Source organism: Scyliorhinus torazame, chromosome 2 (genome assembly GCF_047496885.1).
Source record: "Scyliorhinus torazame isolate Kashiwa2021f chromosome 2, sScyTor2.1, whole genome shotgun sequence".
NCBI lineage: Eukaryota > Metazoa > Chordata > Chondrichthyes > Carcharhiniformes > Scyliorhinidae > Scyliorhinus > Scyliorhinus torazame.
The window spans coordinates 198,867,390-198,883,583 of NC_092708.1; the positions used below are offsets into that span (position 1 = coordinate 198,867,390).

A 16,194-nucleotide genomic window follows, 5' to 3' on the forward strand; every position below is an offset into this window, starting at 1 on the left:
GAATTCTATGTACTACAGCCAGACTTGAGAGAGAGTTGGAATCATGCCTAGGGGCAACATGCTTACTTTGCAACCTGTTTAGATGTATATCCCATCTGTTAACCCTCAGACTTAGAACACAATTGTTTTCTGGAAATTGTGTCGTAAGTCGAAATGGCATAAGTTGGGACCGATTTCCCCATAGGAACAATGTTTTAAAATGGGGGTTTTGTTCTGTCAGTGGGGCATGGCAAAGTTTTTACCGGCAAATTATGACCTAATTTCCTGTGGATTTTAGACATTCGTCCCGATGCATTCAGGCCTCATTTATCTGTTTTCAAAACAGTTTTCTGGTTTCTGGCACTAGCTTGGCAAGGCGGTGCGCTGCTGGCAGGACTCAGGACCATTCTCCTTAGTGACCTTCCAGCCTGAAGTTATGGCTCAGTGAATGAAGGATGCAGGGAGCCCAGCGTTTCAGCAGGAGGTTCCATAAATTCCCTGGGCTCGTTCCAAACATATCAAATTTGTCTATTATATTTATAAAAATATACAAGACGGGCTTGTAACAATTTGTGTATTGTAAGGAATATAAGGGGTAAACAAGGTAATAATACTTCTCAACCCCAGATGGCGATATGAAGCAGTGGTATAAATATCGTGTGACGTCTGGGATTCTGGGAGAAGGTGCTAAGGCATTAGAGAGATCAGGTATGTAGCATAGAAAGAGATATCGTATTGTTTTATTTAATAACTTATTCCTTGTTGACTGGTTAGAATCTTTAATATAGTAGTGTAAAATTACCAGCTTTGTTCAATAACTCAGCTTGATGTTCTTTGTTAACACTACATTCGCTGAGCATCCTGATAGACCCAACAGAGAACCACACAGGGCTGGCTTGGCATTGTAGAGGCATAAATTCAAAACAGGATGTCAATTTTTAAATGTTGTAAGTGCTGTTTGTCGTAACTCAAACATCATAAAGTCAATAACTGCCTGTAGTACGAACAAAAAGGGGTTAAGTTAGATACCAGAGTATGTCTACTGTCAGTCTAAGAACCAAGTCCCATGCTTAGAGTAAAACATCTCAGAACATAGAGGCAGCCATGAAGACATGGGGCGCGATTCTCCTATGCCGCGCCGTTTGGGAGAATCGCCTGGGGCGCCATTTTTTCCCGTGACGCTAGTCCGACGCCCTCCCGCGATGCAACCAAGCGGCAAAATCGGCACTATCTAGTTCTGCGCGGCACAGTCCGGTGAATCGCCTGAGACACCCAAAATGGCGATTCTCCGGCACCCCCGCTATTCTCAAGCCCGGATGGGCCGAGTGGCCTGCCCAAAACGACGACTTCCCGCCGGCGCCATCCACACCTGGTCGCTGCCGGCGGGAACAGTGCGGGAACGCTGGGAGGGCGGCCTGTGGGGGGGCGAGTGAGGTTCTTTCACCGGGGTAGGACTCAAAAGGGGTCTGGCCCACGATCGGTGCCCACCGAACGGCGGGCCGGCCTCTCTGAAGGAGGACCTCCTTTCCTCTGCGTCCTGCAAGATCCATCCCACATCTTCTTGCGGGGCAGCCCCGGGGAGGACGGCAACCACGCATGCACGGGTTGGCGCCGGCTAACCCACACATGCGCGGGTGACGCCAGTTAGGCGGCGGATGACGCGGCGCCGCTTTTATGCCTCAAGTTAGTTCCTTTCATTATGAAGTAGATCCAGTAGCAGACGACGTTCTCCTAAGACAGTGTATGTAGATGTCCATTGTGGACTTTGAGTTCATCCTTAAAGCCTTTGCTACCTTTTTTAATCCACCACAGAACTCTGTTATCAAGCAGGTGGTTAAGTGTGTGATGTGCCCCAACTTTGAGTGTCACATAAGACTATAATTAAACAACAAAGAACATTACAGCACAGGAACAGGCCCTTCAGCTCACCAAGCCTGCGCCAATCCAGATTCCTTATTTAGACCTACTACATATTGCCCAAACAATATGTATCCCTCCGTTCCTGCCCGTTCATGTGTCTATCAAGATGCATCTTCAACGTTGCTATATTATGCCTGCCTCCACCACCTCCACTGGTAACACGTTCCAGGCACCCACTACCCTCTGCGTGAAAAACTTTCCCCGCACATCTCCCCTAAACTTTCACCTTGAACCTGTGCCCCCCTTGTAATTGAGTCTTCCACCCTGGGAAAAAGCCTCTGACTATTCACCCTATCTATACCCCTCGTAATTTTTTAGACCTCAATCAGGTCTCCCCTCAGCCTCCGTCTTTCCAATGAAAACAATCCGAGTTTATTCAACCCCAGCCTCTCCTCATAACTAACACCCTCCAGGGTGACTCCGAGGCTTCACATGACTTCACATGGATTCGATAGCCACCAGATAGTGCCCCCCCCCATAGGAAACCCCACCAAACCAAGCAAAAGAGATATGCCAGAAAGGCAGCAACTTTTTTTTAAAATTTAGAGTGCGCAATTATTTTTTTTCCAATTAGGGGGCAATTTAGCGTGGCCAATTAACCTAACCTGAATAACTTTGGGTTGTGGGGGTGAAACCCACGCAGACATGAAGAGAATGTGCAAAACTACACACTGACCGTGACCTGGGGCCGGGATCGCACCCGGGTTCTCAGCGCCACCGTGCCGCCCCAAGGCTGCAATTTTGAAATGCTGAGTTTGCCCTCGAAAATCCAGAATAGAGACTTCCGCTTATGGGGATGGGCTGAGAAGTTGCACATCAGGTGGCTGTCCTCCCATGAACTTGCAAAATAGGCTCTTTTCGCCCAAAAAAGCCCGCTGACACCAAAAAGAAATCTCCACACCATTACCACAACAGAACAAGAAAATGCCAAATAGCAGCCATTCCAGAAGACGTGTGGAAACCAGGAACGGAGAAAGACTGGACAGATAAACAACCAAGCCAGCCGACGCATGAGGCGGCGAAACCCGGGCCTCGCCAGAGCGAGCGGGACCGGCCCCGCTGCATGTGAAGCCACCCCACACCAGGGGATGGATGGGGGATGTTTCGCAAGAGAACTGAGAAAGAATCGGGAAGAGACAAAATCGGGCATTCGGTGAAATGTGCGGTTGCCGAATCTCTGGTAACTATGCAGATGGCCCTGGAAAGGCAGAAAGGTGACTAGTAGCCCAGGAGAAAATGTCCAAAGAGCTGGAAAAAGCTTCAACAGACCAGGGTGACCGGATCGTCACCCTGGAGAAGGAGGTGGCAAGGCTGGTCACAACGCAGGGGAATTTGAAAGGGAAGATCGAGGCGCCAAAACCTACGGATCATGGACTTACCGGAGGGGATCGAAGGTAGGAACCCCACGGACAATGTGACCCAAATGCTGGGCAACCTGGTGGGAAGGTTTAGCTTCCCCAGCCCACCAGAAATTGACAGAGCACACCGGTCGCTTTGCCCAAAGCAGAGGAACAGCCGAGGGCGATAATCACCAAAATGCACCGGTAGCAGGACCGGGAACTAATCTTGCACTGGGGGAAACAAACCAAAAACTGTAACTGGAAATGTCACCAGATTCGGATCTACCAGGACATTGGGGCTGACCCGGCCAAGCGTTGGGCAGAATTCAATAGGGCGTAGGCCGCACTGTACAAAACGGCGTAAAGTTTGGGATGTTGTACCCAGCCAAGCTCTGGATCACGTTCCAAGGCAGGGAACACTTTTTCACGGTCCCTACAGATGCGGATAAGTTTGTCTTGGAGAACAGACTAGAGAAGCGGCAGAAGGGACAGCGATGAAGAGATCATTGGAAGAGACTCTTAATGTTTACTTTCAACTTTCTGAATTGCCAAATATGAACCATGTCGGCCACTTTCCGCGGGATTGTACTGCCTTGTTCTGGGGACGAGGGAGGAAAGAGAGGAAGGTAGGAACGAGGGCAGCAAAGCGCAGAAGGAGGTGACGGGAATGGCGGACAAGAAGCTCAGGGAACGGGTGACAGGAGGATGCACAACTAGCCATGGGAGGAGGGGCCACCACTCTAATGGGGTAGCTAGCACCGGGAAGTGTGCAGGAGAGGGAGACCGCGGCGCATTGCCCGCAAGGGGGAAAGCGCCTGGCGAAGCGGGGGCAGACATCAGAAACTGGGGGATGGCTAGGGGAAGAAACGGGGAAGGGAGTGGGGGGACGGCTACAGAATGGGGGAGGAAAATAAGATTGGGGGAGAAGAAAACACTACAAGGGAAATACGGGAAAGAAGGAGTGAAGGCATTATGCTGACTACAAAAGGCCACATGTGGCGACTTGGAACAAAATGGCACTGCAAGCACCACTTTGGAGGATCCCTGAACAAAGGGAAACCCTGAAGTGCAGGGGCTCACCCACATGGCGTATTCACAGTTGGCGGCCATGTCAGGTGCCTCCTGGACAAAGGGAAACCCCGGAGCGCAGGAACCCAACCTCATGGGGGAACTGTGCCTGCGGCCATCTTGGACAGTCCCCTAACAAAGGGAAACCCTGGAGTGCAGAACAAAATGACCACATGGCCCGATCCAAAGAGTTTTAGTTTTGATCTCTGCATTTCTTCCGTTGAGTATCTTCCAGAGGGATGGAATTTATTTAAACAAAAACTGTATGAAGTCCACTTCAATATCAATCTAGAATTTAAAGAAAAGTATTACCTACACTATTTTTAGAGATGCCTTAACTGCATGCTTGTCTAAGGTTTATATAGATGATTTTTAAGAATGGGTGATCCCGCAGGAACGGGGGACAAAAAACCCACATCACGCTAGTCACCTGGAACGTCAGGGGACTTAACAGCCCAGTGAAAAGATCCTGTGTCTTCGTCCACCTGAAAAGTATGAAAGCTGACATAGTCTTCCTCCAAGAGACGCGCCTGAAGGAGAAGGACCGACTGTGGATAAGGAAGGGCTGGGTGGGACCGTCCTACCATTCCTGCTACAGAATGAGGGCCGGGGGGTAGCCACACTGTTAAATAAGAGCTTGGCATTCACGGCGACGAGGACGGTTACAGACCCAGGGGGACGATACGTCATGGTAAGTGGTGTACTGGACGGGGCACCGGTAGTTCTGGTCAACATGCATGTTCACAACTGGGACGACATGGAGTTTATAAAGAAGACCATGGTGGAAATCCCTGACAAAGACACACACCAACTGATCATGGAGGGGGACTTTAATTCTGTACAGGAGCCACGGATCTACAGGTCGAATCCTAAAATGGGAAGACCTCCAACAAGGCGAAAGAACTCGGTACATTCATGGAGCAAATGGGGGCAGTGGACCCATGGGCGGTTCACCCACCCCGGGGAGAAGGACTTTTCCTTCTTCTCCCAAGTACACAATGTGTATTCATGGATCAACTTTTTTGTAGTTGGGAAATCAATGTTTCAAGGGCTAGTAAGAGTGGAATATTTCGCGATTGAGAGAGAGAGAGAGAGAAAACATGAGGATCCCAAAGAGAGTACTGCAGAGAGCAAGAACCATGGGGGGGCCTAGCCCTCCCAAACCCGCAATATTACCATTGGGCAGCGACCGCAGAGAGAGTAAAGGGTGGATAAAGGAGCAAGAAGCCGGGTGGGCCCTAGCCATGGCGGCACTCACATCCCCACATAACAAATATTCAACGAGCCCAGTAGTGGTAGCAACACTCCAGTCGTGGAACCTCCTGTGACAGCATTTCGGACTAACCGAAATGTCTGACAAGGCCGCCATCTGCAACAAACACAGGTTCACGCCGGCATCTATGGATGCCACCTTCAAAAGGTGGAGGCAGGGCGGCGGGACACTGACAGTTAGGGACTTCTACATCGACAAGAGACTGACAACGCTTGAGGAACTGACAGAGAACTTCCAGCTGATGAGGGGGAACGAACTAAGATACCTGCAGGTCAAAAACTTCCTACAAAGGGAAGTTCCTCACCACGATCACCACAACAATCACTGCTGGATGTGGACGTCCTAGGGAAAGGGAATTGTGGTGACATGTACGGGCGACTGCTATGGAGGACCAACACCCAACTGGACGAGATGAGAGAGAAGTGGGAGGAGGACTTGGGGTTTGAAATAGGGTGGGGACTTTGGAGTGAAGCACTGCACAGAGTCAACTCCACCTCCACATGCGTAAGGCTAAACCTAATGCAGCTAAAAGTGGTACACAGAGTTCACTTAACCAGAACCTGAATGAGCAGGTTCTTCCCAGAGGTGGAGGACAGATGGGAATGGTGTGAAGAAGGCTCGGCCAACCATATCCACATGTTTTGTTCTTGAGACAGACTTGTTGGGTTTTGGACAGACTTCTTTGAGGCAATGTGCAAGGTGGTGGGAATGAGGGTGGAGCCTTCCCCAAGTGTGGCAGTGTTCGGGGTATCAGAACAGCCAGATCTCTTCATGGGGGGGAGGGCCGATGCCCTTGCCTTTGCCTCCCTAATCGCCCGCCGGAGAATCCTGCTTGGCTGGTGGTCAGCAACACTACCCAAAGCTGCAGACTGGCTGTCAGAATTTCTCCAAATGGAGAAAATTAAATTTGCCATCCAAAGCTTCCACATAAGTTGGGAGACATTTACTTGGTTGTTCCAAGACTTGTTCGTAGCCAACAGCCAAGAAGCCAAAGAATAGGAGAGGGTAGTCACAGCACAGCAAGGAAGAGGGGAGAGGGGACAGAGGGAGGGTGGGAGGGAGACATGGAACCTAACCATGCCCAACAAAAAGCATGAGACGCAGCATCACACATCATACCAACGTAACTGGAGCAGGGTACAAGGACAGATGAGGGAAAAATAAGATAAGCAACTGGGGGGGGGGGGGAAGGGAGAGACAGGGGAAATAACCAGAACCAGAAAACTACTGGACAACAAAAAATAGGAAATCTTAACCTCCACTGTAAATAATGCAAGAAGAACGATGCAAATTAAAACTGACTGACTGTGGTATTATAGGTATTACGGTACCTGATAGGCTGGAGCACCATTGGTGGAAACTGTATGCTTTCTATTGGTTAGGATGTATGGTAGCTCCGCCCTGCTAGGCGGGTATAAGAGCCGGGGCCGCCCCAGCAGCCCCCATTCTGTACCTGAGCTGCTGGGGGAAACATCTAGCTTATTAAAGCCTTCAGTTGGACTACAACCTCGCTTTAGTGGTCATTGATCGTGCATCACTGACGTGTACAAATTTTTCTTTATTTTTATTTATCCTCTGTCTCCACATGTATGTCCATGCTTATCCTTGTTTTGTTATACCACAAAAATCTCAATAAAAACATTTTAAAAAGGAAACTCAGAATAGACACCGAGGCTGCCAGGAAGCACAAAATGTTTCCAGTGAGGCAAAATGGGACATTTCAATCATTTCTGCAAGTCCAGTCATTTTAATTGAAGTCGAAGAGCAGAAAACATTCATAAAACACATTCCTGCCCTGAAATGGAAAGTTTAAAAAAAAGATGAAATTAGAGTTTTATGGGGAAGTATATATATTAATCCAGACTACTGGTCAGCCACAGACCAAGATCAAGGCTTCAATAGTACTTTTAAAATCAGTACTAGTGTTGCTTTTAACATATTATAGGATGACCTTGATGGCTTCAACCAATGACCCTTTATCCATCAGACATCAATGTCCAGGTGGCAGAGACCTTCCAGTCAAAGGCAGGATTTTCGCTTCTCTTCAGCACGAGGGGCAAAAGATTGTTGATTTCGCTATGTTCTTCACGATCAACATACACGCCCATTGAGTGGCAATGTTGGCATATAGAGAACACAGATGATGTTCACCATTTGAATGACTCACTGCCTTTCATGGCACAATCTTCAACCTTTTCTTTAGAAGCAGTGGCAATTCAGCTTTCGAAAACTGAGGAAATTTATAGGATTTAAATTCCTTTCTTTTACAGAGCACCATCCACTAGAGCACGGGCAGCCATGGAAGTTATGAATCTTTTCATGAATTGAAGCCAAAGATGGTGGAAGCAGAAAGCACTGCAGTAGACAGTGACCATTCCCATGAAGACCTGCTGGACTTAATTGGCTTTTCCTAGAGAATGATGAGGAAGACCCTCTCACAGTACTCGGTGATCTCTCGGAGGTTGAGGTCCTAGACATCTTTCCCATTGATGGACACCGTTAAGATGTCTCTGTTGTCATTTTGGAAAAAAGGCTGTGTTTTAAGTAGATGAGCACCATTCAGATCTTAAATTCACTGAATCTACCAAATTATTGCCGACTTTGTGTCCTGTTGTTCATGAAGGATCTTTCTCCGAGGATGCTCTGCTGAGTCCAGGTTAGAGTCCATAGAGGATCACAATGTTAAAGAGCTGGTACCGTCCAAGGGTGAATGTCAACTGGCACCCATACTTCAGTCCCAGCTGAAACTCTTCTTTCCTCCAGAGCTGGAGGTCAGCACAGAAGCTGCGACAGAATCATCAGCACTTCTGAAGCTGCAGTATCCCGTATAGCAATCTTGCCCCTGCATTGATTATCTACAGGAAAATTGTCTCATTGCAGAATATGAGGCTGTTTTGTCCCCATATTCTCAGCAATTCTTCGCATTGCTCACAGCGCAGCAACCTCAAACAGAGAGAGGTGTGGGCTCTCTTATCATTGCCTACAGAAAGTAGATGGTCCACCCAAAATATTGTTGGGAAATCATCTTTGCTTCTTTTCCTGACAATCTTTTTTTTAAAAATCTTTTTATTCTCCTTTTTCACATTTTCTCCCACATTTACACCCATCAACAATAAACAATAATCAGCAAGATATGTCAATCCCCATAATAACAACGATCCCATCCGCCCACCAACACCCAAACCTCAGCCCACATGTTTACATAAACAAATGACAAAAAAGAATCAGGGATTATCCATAGTCACCCTTAATCTACACAGCACCCCCCCCCCCCCCCAAACTAATGTTCGATGTTATCCAGTTCTTGAAAGTGCATAATAAATAGTGCCCATGACTTGTAGAACCCCTCCGAGCTTCCCCTCAGTTCGAACTTAACCTTCTCAAGGGTCAAGTATTCCAACAGGTCCCCCCGCCACGCCAGGGCACTGGGTGGAGAGGCTGCTCTCCATCCCAGCAGGATCCGCCTTCGGGCGATCAACGAGGCAAAGGCTATGATATCTGCCTCCGCTCCCGTTTCCAACCCTGGCTGGTCCGACACCTCAAATATGGCCTCCTGGGGACCCGGGTCCAGTTTCACACGCACCACCTTGGAAATTACCCGAAACACCTCCTTCCTGTACTCCCCTAGCTTTGGACAGGACCAAAACATATGAATGTGATTTCCCCCCCCCCCCCGCAACGCTCACACACATCCTCTACTCCTTCAAAAAATCGGCTCATCCTCGCCCTCGTGAGGTGCGCTCTATATACCACCTTCAGCTGTATCAGCCCCAACCTCGCACATGAGGTGGAGGCATTCACTCTCCGGAGCACCTCACACCAGACCCCCTCCTCTATAACCTCTCCCAACTCTTCCTCCCACTTTGCTTTGATCCCTTCCAGTGGTGCCTTATCCTCTTCCAGAATAGCTCCGTACACCGCTGACACTGCCCCCTTCTCCAGTCCTCTTGTCGTCAACACCTCCTCCAGCAATGTGGAGGCCGGTTCCTCTGGGAAGCTCTGTATCTCCTTCCTGGCAAAATCCCGAACCTGCATGTACCTAAACCCTTCTCCCTGCTCTAGCCCATACTTCGCTTCCAGCTCCCTCAGTCCTGCAAATCGACCCCGAAGAAACAAATCTTTTAGCGTCTTAATCCCCTTCTCTTCCCATTTCCGAAAACTTCCATCCCACCTCCCTGGCTCAAATCTGTTGTTCCCCGAATCGGCATTTCCCTTGACCCTAAACCCAACCCGAAGTGTTGGCGAAACTGCCTCCAGATTTTCAATGAAGCTATTATTACCGGACTCCCTGAATATTTCCTCGGAGCTATCGGGAGCGGCGCTGTTGCAAGTGCCTTAAGCCCCGAACCCCTGCACAAACTCTCCTCCATTCTGACCCACTGAGAATCCACCCCTCTGACCCAGCTCCGCACTTTCTCCACATTCGCCGCCCAGTAGTAGTACAACAAGTTCGGGAGACCCAAACCCCCTGCCTGCCTTCCCCTCTGTAGCAGCACCTTTCTCACTCTGGCCACCTTCCCTCCCCATATGAATGAGGTAATCCTTCCCTCAATCTCCCTGAAAAAGGTCTTTGGCAGGAAAATCGGTAGGCATTGAAAAATAAACAGGAATCGTGGCAACACATTCATTTTAACCGCCTGTACCCGACCTGCCAGTGACAGAGGAAGGCAGTCCCACCTTGCCAGATCGGCTGTCACTCTCCCCACCAAACTAATGATGTTGTACCTGCGAAGCCTCCCCCACTCCCGGGCAACCTGCACCCCCAGATACCTAAAATGAGTCCCTGCTCTACGGAATGGCAGCCCCCCCACCCCTGCCCCCACCCCCGGCCGAGACACCACAAAGTACTCACTCTTGTCCAGGTTCAACTTGTACCCCGAGAAAGACCCAAATACCCGCAGTAGCTCCAATATTCCTCCTATCGACGCACTCGGCTCCGACACATACAGCAGCAAGTCGTCGGCATATAAGGACACCCTATGCTCTATCCCCCCCCCCCCCCGCACTATTCCTTTCCATGCTCCCGAACTTCTCAATGCGATGGCCAATGGCTCAATCGCAAGTGCAAACAGCAGGGGGGACATAGGACATCCCTGTCTCATCCCACGGTGGAGAGAGAAATATCTCGAACTGATATTATTTGTGCGGACACTCGCCTTCGGTTCCTTATATAATAGCTTTACCCAGTTCACAAACCTTGGTCCAATCCCAAACCGCTCCAGCACTGCCATCAGGTACCCCCATTCTACCCGATCAAATGCCTTCTCGGCGTCCAATGCCACAACTACCTCTGTTTCGTTCCCTTCCGCCGGTGCCATAACAATGTTCAAAACCCTCCTAATGTTCGAAAACAGCTGCCTCCCTTTCACGAACCCTGTCTGATCCTCCCCTATTACCTTCGGAAGGCACTCCTCCAGCTTACCCGCCAGTACCTTTGCCAACACTTTTACGTCCACATTCAGAAGTGATATGGGCCGATACGACCCACACTCCGTCGGATCCTTATCTTTTTTTAGTAACAAGGAAATTGATGCCTGCCCCAAGGTTTGCGGCAACACCCCCTTCCCTATCGCCTCCTCCAACATCCCCACCATAAGGGGTGCCAACCTATCCTTAAATTTTTTATAATATTCCACCGGAAACCCATCCGGCCCTGCCACCTTCCCCGACTGCATCCTCCCAATCGCATCCTTTATCTCCTGCTCCACTATTGCTCCTTCTAATGTAGCCCTGCCCCCTCCCCTAGCCTCGGGTACTCCAACCCATCGAGAAATTCCTGCATCTCACGGTCTCCTCCGAGTGGCTCTGACTTGTACAACCTCTCATAAAACTCCTCAAAAACCTTGTTAATCAGCACTGGGGCCACCACCAACTTCCCTGCCCTATCCTTCACCTGAAGAATTTCCCTTGCCGCTGCCTCCCTCCGGAGCTGACCTGCTAACATGCCTTATCTCCATGTTCATAAACTGCACCCCTGCTCGTCTCAGTTGGCGCACCGCCTTCCTGGTGGACAGTCGGTCGAAGCTCGCCTGTAGTTCTTTCCTCTTTTCCAGCTTCGCCGGGTCCCCATCCTCTGCATACCTCCTGTCTACCTCCAACATCTCATCTATTACCCTCTGCCGCTCCAACCTCTCCTCCTTATCCACCCTAGCCTTAAACGAAATTACCTCACCTCTCACTACTGCCTTTAGAGCCTCCCAGACGACTGCCTTCGACACCTCACCCGTACAATTGAAACCTACATATTCCTTAATTACCTTTTCAATTTTCTCACAGAATACTTGGTTCCCCAAAAGCCCCACATCCAGTTTCCACCCCGGTCTCTGCGCTGCCCCCTTCTCTAGCACCATATCCACCCAATGTGGAGCGTGATCTGACACTGCAATTGCAGAGTATTCCGACCCCTTGACTCCAGCCAGCAAAGCCTTCCCCACCACAAAAAAGTACATCCGCGAGTATACCTTATGGACCGCTGAGAAAAACGAATACTCCCGTTCCCTTGGGTGCAGGAACCTCCAAGGGTCCACCCCTCCCATTTCCACCATTAGCCCAGCCAGCGCCTTCGCCCCCCCTGATGGGACCAGCGAGCGCGGCCGTGATCTGTCTAACCTTGGCTCCTGCACCAGGTTCCAGTCCCCCCCCAAAATCAGCTCATGCGTGTCTAAGTCGGGAATAGTCCCAACCACCTTCCTCGCGAATCCCACATCGTCCCAATTGGGACCCTATACACTTAACAGCGCCACTAATCTCCCCTCCGATGCCCCTGTCACAATCACATATCTACCCCCCTAATCTGCCACCACCTTCTCCATCTGGAAGCGTACCCTTTTGCTGACCAGCACCGCTACCCCTCGAGCCCTTCCATCAAATCTGGAGTGAAACACTTGGCTAACCCAGCCCTTTTTAAGTCTCACCTGGTCCTTCACCCTCAAGTGAGTCTCCTGCAGCATTGCTACATCAGCTTTCAAACTTTTAAGATGTGCAAGCACCCTTGACCTCTTGACCGGACCTACTAGCCCTCTCACGTTCCACGTGATTATCCTTACTGGGGGTCTCTCACCCCCCCCCCACCTTTCTTATCCACCATCACCATACCACCGGGCCCTGCCCCATAAGCCTGACCCACCCCTGTCCATTGTTAACATCGAACCCCTTCCCCCCCTCCCAAGAACCCCCCCTACAAAAACATCCCCCAACATTTCCTGACAATCTGAAAGGAAGTTGGTCTTATGTTCCTTTGTTGTCTAAGTTCATTGAAATCTCAGATCTTCAATGCCTTTTCAGTCTTTGTTGCAGCAGTGGATGATTATATAGCTGTGGAGTTGAAGATCATTCCTCTTCTGAAGCTTCTTCCCAGGGTCCTCCGAGGGGAAGACAAGTTCCTCAGAATGTCCATTGTTCTTCTCTTCTAGTCCTAGAGGGTTCAACGATCGATTCTCTTTAAGGTCTGTCTTATGATGAAAAATCTTCATTGCCCTTGCAGCTCTGTCATCCTCCAGCCTTACTCTCTGCTTCCCAACTATGCTGGCAGCAATGATGCTAAAGTCCGGTCCTATTTTCAGATGATGGTGCCCTGCCAGATGCAAAAGAAAGCTTCCATCACTCCAAGTCATCTTCCCTAATGGTAGAGAATACTGCTGAACAATGAATACCCCAGGACGTGACTTGGAGAGGGGAAGAGTAAGAGTTGGAGTTGGGTAGAATCTGGAGCTGTAAGAAAAGGAGAGTTACAGAAATATAATGTAAATAGTTAAAGACAATTTTCCATTCTGGAGACTAAGTCCGGTGGCGGGCAGGAATGTGAATGTGATTCCCGCTGGGCATGGAGACAGATGGACATCTTTCGCTTTTCGCCTCATTGATTATGCATCTGCAAGGAGTTTGGAAAATCTTGTGGTCGACAGTACTCTATCATTGGCTCATGGGGCCGAATGTCCTGGCATTATATTTAAAGGGTACCGGGACAGGCAATCACATGTTGCAGGCCAGGAGCTCCACACGATGCCTACAGAGTCTTTATGGCCATAGCTTGTCCTGGAGAAGTTGGTAGATGTGAGCAATCGCATCCCAGGACATATGAGGATACCTCCAGCACTACCTTTCACTCATCTCTAAGTAAGAGCATTGCTAGAAATACACCCAAGGTCAGACCAATGCTCGCCATTGCAGTCATAGAACATAGAACATAGAACGATACAGCGCAGTACAGGCCCTTCGGCCCACGATGTTGCACCAAAACAAAAGCCATCTAACCTACACTATGCCATTATCATCCATATGTTTATCCAATAAACTTTTAAATGCCATCAATGTTGGCGAGTTCACTACTGTTGCAGGTAGGGCATTCCACGGCCTCACTACTCTTTGCGTAAAGAACCTACCTCTGACCTCTGTCCTATATCTATTACCCCTCAGTTTAAAGCTATGTCCCCTCGTGCCAGCCATTTCCATCTGCGGGAGAAGGCTCTCACTGTCCACCCTATCCAACCCCCTGATCATTTTGTATGCCTCTATTAAGTCTCCTCTTAACCTTCTTCTCTCTAACGAAAACAACCTCAAGTCCATCAGCCTTTCCTCATAAGATTTTCCCTCCATACCAGGCAACATCCTGGTAAATCTCCTCTGCACCCGCTCCAAAGCCTCCATGTCCTTCCTATAATGCGGTGACCAGAACTGTACGCAATACTCCAAATGCGGCCGTACCAGAGTTTTGTACAGCTGCAACATGACCTCCTGACTCCGGAACTCAATCCCTCTACCAATAAAGGCCAACACTCCATAGGCCTTCTTCACAACCCTATCAACCTGGGTGGCAACTTTCAGGGATCTATGTACATGGACACCTAGATCCCTCTGCTCATCCACACTTCCAAGAACTTTACCATTAGCCAAATATTCCGCATTCCTGTTATTCCTTCCAAAGTGAATCACCTCACACTTCTCTACATTAAACTCCATTTGCCACCTCTCAGCCAAGCTCTGCAGCTTATCTATATCCCTCTGTAACCTGCTACATCCTTCCACACTGTCGACAACACCACCGACTTTAGTATCGTCTGCAAATTTACTCACCCACCCTTCTGCGCCTTCCTCGAGGTCATTGATAAAAATGACAAACAGCAACGGCCCCAGAACAGATCTTTGTGGTACTCCACTTGTAACTGAACTCCATTCTGAACATTTCCCATCAACCACCACCCTCTGTCTTCTTTCAGCTAGCCAATTTCTGATCCACATCTCTAAATCACCCTCAATCCCCAGCCTCCGTATTTTCTGCAGTAGCCTACCGTGGGGAACCTTATCAAATGCTTTGCTGAAATCCATATACACCACATCAACTGCTCTACCCTCGTCTACCTGTTCAGTCACCTTCTCAAAGAACTCAATAAGGTTTGTGAGGCATGACCTACCCTTCACAAAGCCATGCTGACTATCCCTGATCATATTATTCCTATCTAGATGATTATAAATCTTGTCTCTTATAATCCCCTCCAAGACTTAACCCACTACAGACGTGAGGCTCACCGGTCTATAGTTGCCGGGGTTGTCTCTGCTCCCCTTTTTGAACAAAGGGACCACATTTTCTATCCTCCAGTCCTCTGGCACTATTCCTGTAGCCAATGATGACATAAAAATCAAAGCCAAAGGTCCAGCAATCTCTTCCCTGGCCTCCCAGAGAATCCTAGGATAAATCCCATCAGGCCCCGGGGACTTATCTATTTTCAGCCTGTCCAGAATTGCCAACACCTCTTCCCTACGTACCTCAATGTCATCTATTCTATTAGCCTGGGTCTCAGCATTCTCCTCCACAACATTATCTTTTTCCTGAGTGAATACTGACGAAAAATATTCATTTAGTATCTCGCCTATCTCTTCAGACTCCACACACAACTTCCCATCCCTGTCCTTGACTGGTCCCAGTGTGCCAGCCTCTTGATCTTATAGAAGGCCCACTGTCTCTTGTTGCTCAGGCCCTTGCTCCTCCTGACCCTGTGTCAAACTGTGATGGGCCCTCCTTTTCCTCATCTGGATTCGAGCCATTACCAACGCAGGAGTGCCTGAAGCCTGCACCATCGATGCCTCGTGAATGTGTGAATGAATTGAAATGATGCATTAAGTTTGTCTGTGCTTTACAGGTTTCCCTCTATCTTAAAGTCATCAGGCAAGCAAGCCTCCATATAGACAAGGCATCCTCCCCTCATCCCTTCCAGGTAAAGGACATTCTGAAGGACCAGGTGGGTGCTCCTCCAATTTATACATGAATGCATGTGGAGATATTGCTCTTTGACCAGGGCATAGGAAGCCATGTGCAAGAAGCTTCAAACAAACACTTTTCCGCTTGTCTCCACCACCTTTGAAACTCTATAGAGGGACAAGTGCCTTGGCAGCATAGAAACATTAATCACTTTTTAAAAATTATTTCACGGGATGTAGTATCATTAGCCAGACCAGTATTTATTAACAATACCTAATTGTCCTTGAGAAGGTGGTGAGTTGCCTTCTTGACCCCCTGCAGTCCATGTAGTGTAGGTTACCTACAGTGCCGTTAGGGAGGTAGTTCCAGGATTTTGCCTCCATGACAGCAGCCATGACCATTCTCCTCAGAGTGAGTAT

General features: G+C 49.0%; 1 protein-coding gene across 2 annotated transcripts in view; it reads left to right on the forward strand.

The window, feature by feature from the left end:
* stradb (STE20 related adaptor beta) overlaps window positions 1-16,194 on the forward strand; it is a 107,533-nt gene that overhangs the window by 6,988 nt on the left and 84,351 nt on the right. Inside the window, exons 2-3 of one of the 2 annotated variants that reach the window (XM_072482425.1) lie at window positions 7,851-8,236; window positions 15,717-15,815. The gene's annotated coding sequence lies outside the window, so the exon portion shown is untranslated. The remainder of the gene's footprint in view (window positions 1-7,850; window positions 8,237-15,716; window positions 15,816-16,194) is intronic. The other variant, XM_072482435.1, reaches the window with a different exon arrangement.